General features: G+C 45.7%; 1 protein-coding gene across 5 annotated transcripts in view; it reads right to left on the bottom strand.

Moving 5' to 3' along the window:
* SAR1B (secretion associated Ras related GTPase 1B) overlaps nucleotides 1-12573 on the bottom strand; it is a 258431-nt gene that overhangs the window by 169528 nt on the left and 76330 nt on the right. For 4 of the 5 annotated variants that reach the window (XM_069199254.1, XM_069199253.1, XM_069199252.1 and 1 more), the window contains exon 2: nucleotides 3000-3080. The exons of the other annotated variant lie outside the window; for it this stretch is intronic. The gene's annotated coding sequence lies outside the window, so the exon portion shown is untranslated. The remainder of the gene's footprint in view (nucleotides 1-2999; nucleotides 3081-12573) is intronic. 5 annotated transcript variants of the gene reach the window in all.

The following is a 12573-nucleotide window of genomic DNA, read 5'->3' as shown; positions in this document are numbered from 1 at the left end:
CCCCACTTTGGATCCTGCCTCTGCTCACAGGCCACCTCAGACCGAGAAAGAGGCTACTCAGGATTTAAGTGTACCAAGTGCTCTGATGGGAAAAGCAAGGTTCTCATCCCCGCTGCTTCAAAACAGACTCTGATGGGCTAACACAGACACAGCTCAGAAATTCTGACTCCATTAGGGCTGAGGTGAACAACATCATCTAGCAATCAAGAGTTGGTAGAGGGAATTAAAGCCCTTTCCTAGTTAAAGCATGCCTACGTCAGACACCACAGCAACCCCAATTTTGGCTGCATTTTTCAGCATGCTTGTCGTACTGTTAAATTTCACAGGCCAGGAAGGAAAGGGAGCACATGCAGGAGCTTGTACAAACAGTGATCTTCGTTGGATTCAACTGGCTCTGCCTCCATGATGTTTCTTTAACTCTGAAACATTTTTATTGAGAAGTATAAACCACAAAACCTCATTGCACAGTAGTATGGAAAAAAGAAACAATCACCTCCATTTGAACAGATACATCCTGCTGAAGGAACAATCTTCAAGTATAAACTTAACCACTATACCGTGAAAATTATGAAAATTACAGGAAAAAATTTGAAAAATATATTCGAAAAATTTCAAAAAGAATATTGGGACCCGGAAACTTAGTACTTATGGTATATTTTCACATACTCTTAAATGCCTTCATAAAATGGCCCCAAACATTTTAAATTAGAATAAACATGAAATATTCAGGGAATAGGAATGTTTGACTTTATCAGGTAGATGCCTTTACCACACATGCCTTTATCACACAGATGCCTTAACCATGCATGGTAAGTATACTTAAATACTTAAGGTAAATAAAACCCATTGCCTACTGGCATTACCAGTAGGTAGTTATAGTTAGGACCTAATTCCCATAGACGAAGCGGTTTTTGTTTTGCCAATAACTTTGGTGCCGTTTGATAAATTTTCACAAAATTCTTAAAACTCATATGCTAACTCATTCAGCTGCTGTCCTGAAAGTTTGGTGTGATCCATCAAGTGGGGGCCAAGAAAAAGGGGGGGGTCCTAAAACACGTTTTCCACATGCAATTTCCCACAGGGATTTCAAACATGACCACAGCCCGAACTGCTGAAGGGATTTATACCAAATTTGGCAGAAAGGTAGATCTTGGTCCAGAAAGATCTCTTTTTGTTATTTGTTGTAAATCCGTTCAGTAGTTTTTGAAAAATATAGATATCTAGGGACGCAAATCCTCCATGGATCTGACAAATCTGAAGCTGAAATCTGATTGGCTGCCAACACCTCAAACAAGGAGTATTGGAGAGCCACTTTGGGGCTCAGACTCAGCCCCACTGGCCAGTGCAAGTCAACTTTCAGAAAGATGATATAAGCCTTAAATAAACATCGTAGCTGTTTGGAGTGCCGGTTAATAATTGCAATTCTTTTTGAAAAATATTTATGGGTCCTGCTCCCATAACGGCGCACCAGCTTCGCATGGCAATTTCAGGAAGAATAGCAGGATTTGGACTTTTGAGATATATATATATATATATGTATATATATGTATATATATATATATATATATATATATATATATATATATATATACCAAGATTACAGGAACGTTATAATAGGGTTCCGATTTTACATACACAAAACCATAGAAATTCAACTACACCCCATCACCTGGGGCACATCGATTAATTTATGGGGGATGCGGAGACACAGCCCCCTCCCCGGGATGATATTAGCCCAAGGGACCACATCACCTTGGGCCTGGCCATATTGTAAATGGGGAGGGGGCACACAGCACCCCCTTGCCGGGCCGATGTCTGGCCCCAGGGACCCAATCTCCCATACTATGAAGGGGGAGGGCGATGGAGGCACGCAGCCTCCCTCCCTTGACTAATATTGGACCCTGGGCCCAGCCAGGAAAGGGTGGGTGCACTCAAGCCCATTCAGGGCATACACTGCATATGTTTGTGGGGACACAGAGAGAAGCACAATGCTCCTGCGTCCCTATAGACCTACAGACTGCTGGGCCTGTGCCTTAGGTGGTTTATACCTGCACTTTTTCATTCAGTCTGGTATGTTCTTCAGTAAAGGGAAATGCAGGAAGCCTTCTCCTAATTATTTTAGAGATCCATCCTGGTGGAAGTAACCCCAAGCAATTCAACTGTTCCTCCTAACAAAAGAGCAGTCCTCTCCTGTTCAGGTCTATTGTCTCTCTAAATGTAAAAATGCATTAACTACATTCTTATCTCCTTTTTAATCCTATCCACAGACAATCTTTCTCAGTTTTGCCATTTTTACTACATTTTATTTTATTCAAGGTAATATTACGGAGGTATTTCCTTGTGGTAGTTGTTACTATCGCCATCTGTCAGAAAATATCCCAAAGCTGGAGTGTGAAATTCATGAAGTGCATGTGGTACAACCAAGAAAACAGGTAATAAAATAAGAAAAAGATGAGGAATAAAAAAAGGTAAACATGTAAGTATTTAATAAGTGAAATGTCTAAAAAGTGAAGGAATACTTAGCTTGTTTCAGTTCAAAGATCAGGCATACATGGGTCTTATACTGTTTCCCCAGGCCTGAATGAATATTCAGAGGCTTTATTTGCCAATTGTCTGTTAGAGGCACCCCTGCTTCTCGACCACTTCAATGCTGAGCCTGCATGCACCTGCACATTTAGCCCTGCAAATGTCTCCTTGTAGGTTGCAGCCCGCACAGATTACCCAGCGCAGCCCCTTCTGTTGCTCCCCCTCAGTGGGAGGAGGGGGCATTATGCAGGATTTGGCATGGGAGTCTCCTCGAGATGCTTTCCTGCCTGTGCTCTAACTCTTGCAGAACAAGCAGCAGTAGATGAAATCTATGGAAGCCTTGGAAGGTAGGTCAACTATCTTGGGTGAGGGTGGTATCCAAACAACATCTAAGTGCCCTACCTTGCATAACTTCAAGAAGCCTATCGATGAAGACCTGTTAGCTTGCAATCTTACTTTAAACTGCTTTTTACCTGTGTTGGCGACCCAGTATCTCATTTGAGGTAGCCTTGGACCTCCAGTCTTAGGTTTCGGGGCTTGCACAGTTATGGAACCTGAAAGGGTCAGATAAAAAACAACAGAACGAAACAATTTAGTGATAAGATTCTATACCAACTTATGAGTCTTTAAAATAAGAATCCAAGGAAGAGGACTTAATTTCCTACCAGTCATCGGCACAAGTGACATCACTGGATCTCCCATCACCCACCAGCATAAAAAGTGATATCACTGCACTCCTATCCCCTTCCAGGACCTACTTAATGGCAGCTGCAATATGGACAAGCAGCGGACATGGACACTTGCACCAATTGCGCATGAAGGCAATGGCTCATGAAGGCAATGGCTCACATGTATACTGCATAAACACATGATCTCTCACCAAATATGTGACCGAAATCTGGGGCCTTCTGAGCAGCACCGCACCAGACCACCTCATCCTCTCACAAACCTGGCTGAACTCTACATTGGCACCTGACATTGCAGCAGCAATCTTAGTAAACTGCAAGACTGCATGACAGCTCTGCCCTCATGAGCTGGGAGGGGGACTTGCAGTCATCTGCAAGGACTCTGTCAAGTGCTCAATATCCATCAAGAACGCCACTCCATTCATGAAACATTTGCCCTTCAAGCTCTAAATTTCTGAGAACTTTCCCGTGAATAGAACCCTTGACTACCGACCACCTGGATCATAAGTCACCTTCACCTACTTCATTGCCCCCCTCACCTTTGACTCCAGACTCTACCTACTCCTTAGCGACCTCAGCTTTCACCTGAAAGACAGAACCTACCCCTGCTCCACCGCACTTCTAGAAAGGCTGAACAACATTGGACTTACCCAGTTCGTCACAAGAGCAACACACAACGCAGGACGCACACTGGAACCCATCTTCACCACTAGCAACAGCATCAAATACAACACCACTTCGCCACTCACATGGACATACCACACCATTATCCACTTTGGAATAAACACACCACGAGTCAACGCATCCACCAGCATTAGCCTGCCAAACCGTACCTGGGCAATGGGGCAAAATCTCAGAAGTAGACTGGATCAACACCCTCAGCAGTGATCAACCCAACCTCATGAACAACCTTAACAAGGACATCACCAACTTCCACTATTGGATCAGGAACTGTGCAGACTTCCTCAGACCCATCAAAATCAAAAGTCAAAGAATATTCAACGGGCAGGGCAGCTGGTACAGAGAGGACTTTCAAGATACCAAACAACACTGCAAACACCTAGAGAGAAAATGGACAGCCAGCCACAAAACCACCGATAGACCCTCCTTCAAGGCTGCACTCAGCCACCACCACAAGTAACTGAGAGACACTAAGAAAAGAACACTGGCTGAACACATCAACATGAGGTCCAACCGCTGCAAGGAGATCTTCTCAATCATCAAAGACTTGACCACACACTTGGACTCTGTCAACATCAACCCCTCCCAAGAACTCTGTGACAACCTGTCAAACTTCTTCCACAGAAAAATCACAAACATCTCCAGCAACTACATACACCAACACAATCCTAGTGACCTTCATTACCAACCTGCCCATTACAAACCAAGATGGCCACCTGACCGAATAGACAACTCTCATCAGAGACAACACAAAGATGATCATGAACACCTTTCACTCAGGGCCCCCACTGGATATCTGCCCCCACCATGTCTGAAACATGGGTGCATCACCAATCAACACCACCTTCACTCGCAACATCAACATCTCCATCACATCTGCCGCATTTCCAGAAGACTTGAAGCATGCAGTGGTCAACGTCCTCCTCAAAAAGCTATTGGCTGACCAAAACCAACTGAGCAACTTCCGACCGATCAACCTGCTCCCCTCCCCAGCCAAAGTAATAGAGAAGGTCATCAACAAGCAGCCCACAATACATCTCAAACTAAATCACTGAGTGGCTAGCACTCAATCAGGATTCAGAAAGAACCCAAAGAGTCAGGCTGCCACCCTTCACATCAGAGACCTGATCTGTGGAGTCACCCAGGGATCGTTCCTCAGCCCCAGCCTGTTCATCGTTAACATGACATCGCTTGCCTAAATCATCTGAATCCAGGCCAACAATCATCTCCTTAACCAACGACACACAACTCATCCTATCCCTGACAGACAAGACATCCACCACTAGAACCAACCTTACCAACTGCATGACCATACTAGCAGAACGGATGAGTACCAGTTGCTTGATGCTCATCTCCAACAAGACGGAAGTACTAGTGTTCGGAAACAAGACCTCGCGATGGAATGTCACCTGGAGGTTGATGGAGCAAGGAACAACACCCACTGACCATGCCTGGAATCTAGAGATCATCCTGCACGATTAGCTTAACATGACAGCACAAGTCAACACAGTGAGCACTGCCTGTTTCCACATCCTTTATATGCTACGAAAAATCTTCAAATGGCTCCCACAGAGCACCAGAAGTACTGTCACACAAGCACTCGTCACTAGCAGGCTCGACTACGGCAATGCATTCTATGTCGGAATCTCAAAGCAGTACCTAGATAGACTCCATACCAACCAGAACACTGCTGCAAGACTCATACTCGACCTCCCACACCAAACCTACACCAAACCTACATCTCACCCTACCTCAGAGAGCTCCACTGGCTCCCCATTCACAAACACAGCCAATTCAAACTCCTCATGCACACATGCAAAGCCTTACACAACACTAGCCAGAATACCTCAACAACAATATACACTTTCACCAGCCTAACAGACACCTACACTCAGCCTCACTCGCATCCCCCACATTTACAAGAGCAGAACAGAAGGTTGTTTGTTCTCATACATTGCACCAAAAACATTGGAAAGGCCTCCCACAGCACATCAGAGCCTCATCCTCACTTACTGAGTTCCGCAAGAAGCTGAAGAACAGCACTTCAAATTACTCTGACGAGATACCGCCCTACACACCCACGCAAGTGCCTGGATACCCTCACGGGTAATTAGTGTGCTATACCAGTAGACATAATATACCATGACAAAAGAGTACAAGCACAGAAGACTTATAAAAAACAAACAGCATACCTAGCAAACAAGTATAAGGATCCACTAAGGACAGAATATAAAGCAGAAAGAACAGTGCAAGTTTTAGTCAAAGTTGCAAACAGTGTGCTAGGAGCAAATTCTACTGTGGAACTTATTTAGCCCAGAGAAACATTGTGTGTAGGAAGCTCATATTTGACATTGATAGTGTGAAACACAATTTGATGTCAAGAACAGTGGTGCAAACAGTCAAATACGATACAATGCCCCTCAAGAACACAACTTACTTCAGTATCAGTGCACATTTATGAGATTAGTTAACCGACATAATTTGTAAGTGATCATTTACAAAAGTGTAACTGTGTGCATGTTATCCTGTTCCTAGTATTTTAGGGCCTGATTTCGATTTTGGAAGACTGGCTACTCCGTCACAAACATGACAGATATCCCATCCACTATATTACGATCTCCATAGGCTATTATGGGATCATAATACAGCAGACTGAATATCCGTCACATTTTCGACAAAGTAACCCCCTCTGCCAAACTCTAAATCTGGCACTTAGTCTTTGTGTTTGCCCATACAGGCAAAACGCACCACAGCTGTGTCAAACTCAGGTCCAAGAGTATACACTGTCTGATCAGCTTCCTTTCACCAAATAAGCACTGATTTGATATGTGTTACCTTAATGAAAAGGTCTTACAATTTCAGTGAACAGGTGTCTGAGCCTCCTATAAATGTTAACACACTTTAAAAAAAAACTTTGAATGGCTTTGACTATAGCTGGTGTGGCCCACATAACTATATCCAATATTTTCTTCTCATTCATCCTGATACACTTTGGTGTAATTTTTTAACCCAAAAACTCTACAGAAGTAGCAAACAAGATATATTTATTCATTCTACCAAAATGATTGTGATCTTTCAATCATAAGTAAAACTGGCTGTACATGTTCAGTGTGTGTCTGTAAGGAAAATAAATAAATAAATATATCATTCAGATAGACTACAAAAAACACACTCAAAAATTCCTCTTAACCTTTCATCAATAAAGTACTGAACTGCTGTGTGAGTGTTGCCGAGTCCAAAAGGCATGACCCGATATTCAAACTTAGGCCCCCATTATGACTTCGGCAGACAGGAAACAGCCCACAACATGACGCCAGCTCGTAATTGAGTTGGCGGCAATGTTGTGGTGTGTAGGGTGAAGGGGCTGGCCATGGGGACCCCTGCACTGCCCATGCCAAGTGCATGGGCAGTGCATGGGCCCCCATTGGGCCCCCTGCACCCCGTCCCCGCCAGCATTTACATGGCAGGGCAACCGCCATGTAAACACCAGCGGAGAGGGGTTTCGTAATCCCCATGCCAGCGCTGCCCTGGCGGTTTTGGACCGCCAGCACCACCAGTCCATCTGGTGGCCGAAAAGTGGTGGTGGGTGCCAGCAGTCCGACCATGCCGGTAACATAATGAAGGCCTTAGTGTGCAATACAATTTTCCATTTGTAACCCTCTTGGACTGTGACTATATGATAAGCTCCTTTTCAGCCTAGTTTAGTGAACAGTTTTGCATTTATGACCACACAAAACAGATAACAATGGCAGTGGGTAATGACTGTTAATGTGATTCAATTGTGGGATTTATAGATTATAAATGTTCTTACCTCACCCCAATTCTTTGTATAAAAAAAAAATAATGGAGAGGAGGCAGGTGACTGTGAGTGTCTGATAAACCATTATCCAGATTATTATCTAAACACTGCTTAAGATATTCTATTTCAAATTCAACGAGTGCATAAACGTTACTAAAAGGTACTGGTGCATCAGGTTCCAAATCAGTCATGCAATAACTTATATGTGGAAGTAGCACATTTGCTTTTCTCTCCTTAAGAACGTCACTGAATGTAAAGTAGTCATAGAGGTGATAACTGGAGGGGTATCAATACCTACTAGAACTTTAAATGGAGGACTTTGAAAAGACTTACATGCAGTAGAACAACTAATCTGGTAATAGTTTGAATGCTCTCCGGGCAGACTCAACCCCTCCAGGGTGGCCACAATGAGACCTGTGGGTGCATAATTCTGAACATTACATCACTGACCTTCACAGTGGACCTGCGCAAGAAGGAAGCGGTTTGACCCATTGTGCTACAACTGGACTTAGGTAGGCTACCACATATCTAGGGGGGCTGCATGCACAATAATCACTATTATGTGCACGGACTCTGCTGTTTCTGCCCACACCCCCGGGTCGGGGGGTGCTTTGAAGGCCTGCTTGATTGAGACTATTACATACCCCAGCATAAGAGCTGAAAGGCTCCCTTTTGTGTGTGTATCGGACATATCTGGTGATACCCCATCTGAAGCAGCCCCAAATTGTTAGATCCTGTCTTACTACCTGCACCTCATCATGCAGATATCACCCTGGGGTGTTTTGGATCCTAAGCATTTGATGTTTTGCTTCCACAAGTGCCTCCTCCATGTCAGCTTGTACTCTTCACCACAATAAAGACTGGGGTCTGTTTCTCACCTGCCTGTACTGCAGCCCCTAGTATCCTACAAAATAGGTGCCCTGGAAACACTATCATCCCCTCCATTTGCACCCTCACGGGGAAAACGCAGCCTGCAAAGACTGTGCCAGATGCCACAGTGGTGGGTGATCCCACCCAGCCCGTGTCGTCACTAACTATGGACACCTTCTGCCATCTTGAGACCATGCTCAATAAACACTCAGAAAAGTTTGAAAAGGTCCTCCATGCCATTCTTGATACCAAAACGTCACGGAAATCAAAAATTGATTCAGTGTCTCTTGACGTGAGCCTCCTCCATGCAGACGACTGCAAACTGCCTGACAGAGTTAAACAGAATCAGCGATTCGCACTATCCCCCCGGTGCATGACCTGCAGACTAAATTTACAACAATGCAGAAGGAGATATCCTCCTTACATTGCAGGGCGGAAGATGCCGAGGGGCGCTCACGGCGCAACAACATCCAGTTTATCGGATTCCCTGAGAGATTGGAACTTCCTTGCAATGAACTGTTTTTGAGGAATGGCTCATGAACACTGTGCTGAAAGACAAAATACAAACCCTGTTCTCTGTGGAAAGATCACAGCGTGAACCAGGACACCCACCTAAGGCAGGGGCTCAATCATGCCTTCTCATTGCCCGATTTCAATGGCCGGACCTAATCCTACAATTGTTTCGCACTAAGGGGCCCTGGCACTTTGCAAACACCTTCATTTCAGCTTACCCTGATTTCACCTTAGAGGTCCAAAGCAGAAGTGGTTCTTACAAGAAGGTCAGGCAATGCCTGCGAGAACTTCAACTCCAGAATGCACTCCTGTTTCTTGCAAAACACAAGTTTATTGATGGTGGAACCTCCCATGTCTTCACCACCCTAGAGGATGTTTGGACTTGCCTCCATACCAAAGGGCTCGCTCACACCACTGAAGTGGAGGTAGAGGAGGGGACATGAGTGACACCCAGGTGCTGCCAGTGTAGACCAATGCACATGCATTCAGACCGAACCCAAGCGGCTGTGGAACAGGCACATGCAGTTGAGGCGCTAGTATCTCCCCAGGCTAACTCCTTTGCTGCCCTGAGAAATAATTCCCCTGATGACTCTGGTTTCTAAATATGTAACTCAGAGGCCTCCTCCACCTCCAGTACCAGAGCCCCTCAGACCACACCCCGGTCTGCCGATGACCTTATCTGACCCACCTTGATGCAACAGTGTCTCTCTTGTGCCACCCCATGCTACAGATCGCGAATATATGTGCATCCGACGTGACTGGATACATGGTGCCTCTCCTATATGATTATGGACCCATGCAATGGGCCATGAACTCTACTACTAAGCCACGTCCTACCAACATTCCTACATGGACTGGTTCTTTTCAATATTTCTTTTCTATATGTTGTTGTGATACCGTTAACGTTAAGTGTGGAAAGAAGACCTTTATTGTTGTTAATTCTTCCCCACCCACAAGTTCTTGAGAGACGAATTAATAGATTTCAAGCACACAACGTAGTCGCAGCAAGAAAACAAAATATATCACAGTACTTCTCAGTTGCAATGTACACAGCATATAGATAATATATTCAATGCAAAGCATAAAGATCAAATTCATCACCGTTTGAGCAAGGCGGCAGGGCCTAAATATTCAGCTTCATCTTTCTGGGGTCTGCAACTTGATGACTCCGGTCAACTGCGAGAAAGAGATTTTCTACCCAAACGGGAGACTGGCAACTGGTGCCTAGTTCCAGCCTGAAGTCAAGCAGATTTGAATCTAACTCACTGTAGCCCAGAGTCAGCCTTACAAAAGCGTGCCCCCTCCTCTCAGATTTGGGAAAACTACGCAAGCCTTGGGAGACTGGCCAGATCTCCTAGACTTCTCCTCTTCCCAAGCCTGAGCAGAAAGGAAAACACCAAATGTACTCTCTCTTATCAGGTCTAGTCTGGTGTGAAGAAAACAGCTTGGTTCATCTTGTGGAAAAACACAGCTTCGAAGAATACAGACATCTGCGATGTTTCAACTGCAATGTCTAACTTCACGTTACAGCCATTAGGCAGCTAACCTAAATATCAAATGTAATGTCTAGTGTCATGTTAAAGCCAATAGGCAGCTAACCTAAATATCAAATGTAATGTCTAATATCAAGTCAAAGCCAATAGGCAGCTGAGCTGAATACAAAATGTAATGTCTAATATCATGTCAAAGCCAATAGGCAACTAAACTGAATACAAAATGTAATGTCTAATATCATGTCAAAGCCAATAGGCAGCTAAGCTGAATACAGAATGTAATGTATAATATCATGTCAAAGCCAATAGGCAGCTAAACTGAATACAGCATGTCAAAGCCAATAGGCAGAATACAGAATGTAATGGCTAACTCCATGTTAAAGCCAATAGGCAGCTAAACTGAACAAAACATATAGGGGGTCATTCCGACCCCGGCGGGCGGCGGAAGCCGCCCGCCTGGCGGGAACCGCCAGAAGACCGTACCGCGGTCAAATGACCGCGGCGGTCATTCTGACTTTCCCGCTGCGCCGGCGGGCGACCGCCAGAAGGCCGCCCGCCGGCCCAGTGGGAAAGCCCCTTCAACAATGAAGCCGGCTCCGAATGGAGCCGGCGGAGTTGAAGGGGTGCGACGGGTGCAGTGGCACCCGTCGCGATTTTCAGTGTCTGCTAGGCAGACACTGAAAATCATTATGGGGCCCTGTTAGGGGGCCCCACGACACCCGTTCCCGCCATCCTGTTCCTGGCGGTTTTTACCGCCAGGACCAGGATGGCGGGAAGGGGGTCGGAATCCCCATGGCGGCTGTGAGAAAGTAGCCTCTTTCTAGCCTTGTTACCCCCACTTTTGGCCTGTTTGTGAGTGTATGTCAGAGTGTTTTCACTGTCTCACTGGAATCCTGCTAACCAGGGCCCAGTGCTCATAGTGAAAACCCTATGTTCTCAGTATGTTTGTTATGTGTCACTGGGACCCTGCTAGTCAGGACCCCAGTGCTCATAAGTTTGTGGCCTATATGTATGTGTTCCCTGTGTAGTGCCTAACTGTCTCACTGAGGCTCTGCTAACCAGAACCTCAGTGGTTATGCTCTCTCATTTCTTTCCAAATTGTCACTAACAGGCTAGTGACCATTTTTACCAATTTACATTGGCTTACTGGAACACCCTTATAATTCCCTAGTATATGGTACTGAGGTACCCAGGGTATTGGGGTTCCAGGAGATCCCCATGGGCTGCAGCATTTCTTTTGCCACCCATAGGGAGCTCTGACAATTCTTACACAGGCCTGCCACTGCAGCCTGAGTGAAATAACGTCCACGTTATTTCACAGCCATTTTACACTGCACTTAAGTAACTTATAAGTCACCTATATGTCTAACCTTTACCTGGTAAAGGTTAGGTGCAAAGTTACTTAGTGTGAGGGCACCCTGGCACTAGCCAAGGTGCCCCCACATTGTTCAGGGCCAATTCCCCGGACTTTGTGAGTGCGGGGACACCATTACACGCGTGCACTACATATAGGTCACTACCTATATGTAGCTTCACAATGGTAACTCCGAATATGGCCATGTAACATGTCTATGATCATGGAATTGCCCCCCCTATGCCATCCTGGCATAGTTGGCACAATCCCATGATCCCAGTGGTCTGCAGCACAGACCCTGGTACTGCCAAACTGCCCTTCCAGGGGTTTCACTGCAGCTGCTGCTGCTGCCAACCCCTCAGACAGGCAGCTGCCCTCCTGGGGTCCAGCCAGGCCTGGCCCAGGATGGCAGAACAAAGGACTTCCTCTGAGAGAGGGTGTTACACCCTCTCCCTTTGGAAAATGGTGTGAAGGCAGGGAAGGAGTAGCCTCCCCCAGCCTCTGGAAATGCTTTCTTGGGCACAGATGTGCCCAATTCTGCATAAGCCAGTCTACACCGGTTCAGGGGACCCCTTAGCCCTGCTCTGGGGCGAAACTGGACAAAGGAAAGGGGAGTGACCACTCCCCTGACCTGCACCTCCCCTGGCAGGT

Source organism: Pleurodeles waltl, chromosome 7 (assembly GCF_031143425.1).
Source record: "Pleurodeles waltl isolate 20211129_DDA chromosome 7, aPleWal1.hap1.20221129, whole genome shotgun sequence".
Lineage (NCBI taxonomy): Eukaryota > Metazoa > Chordata > Amphibia > Caudata > Salamandridae > Pleurodeles > Pleurodeles waltl.
Note: the sequence above shows the minus strand (reverse complement) of the source record. Positions and strands in the feature narration are given on the sequence as shown.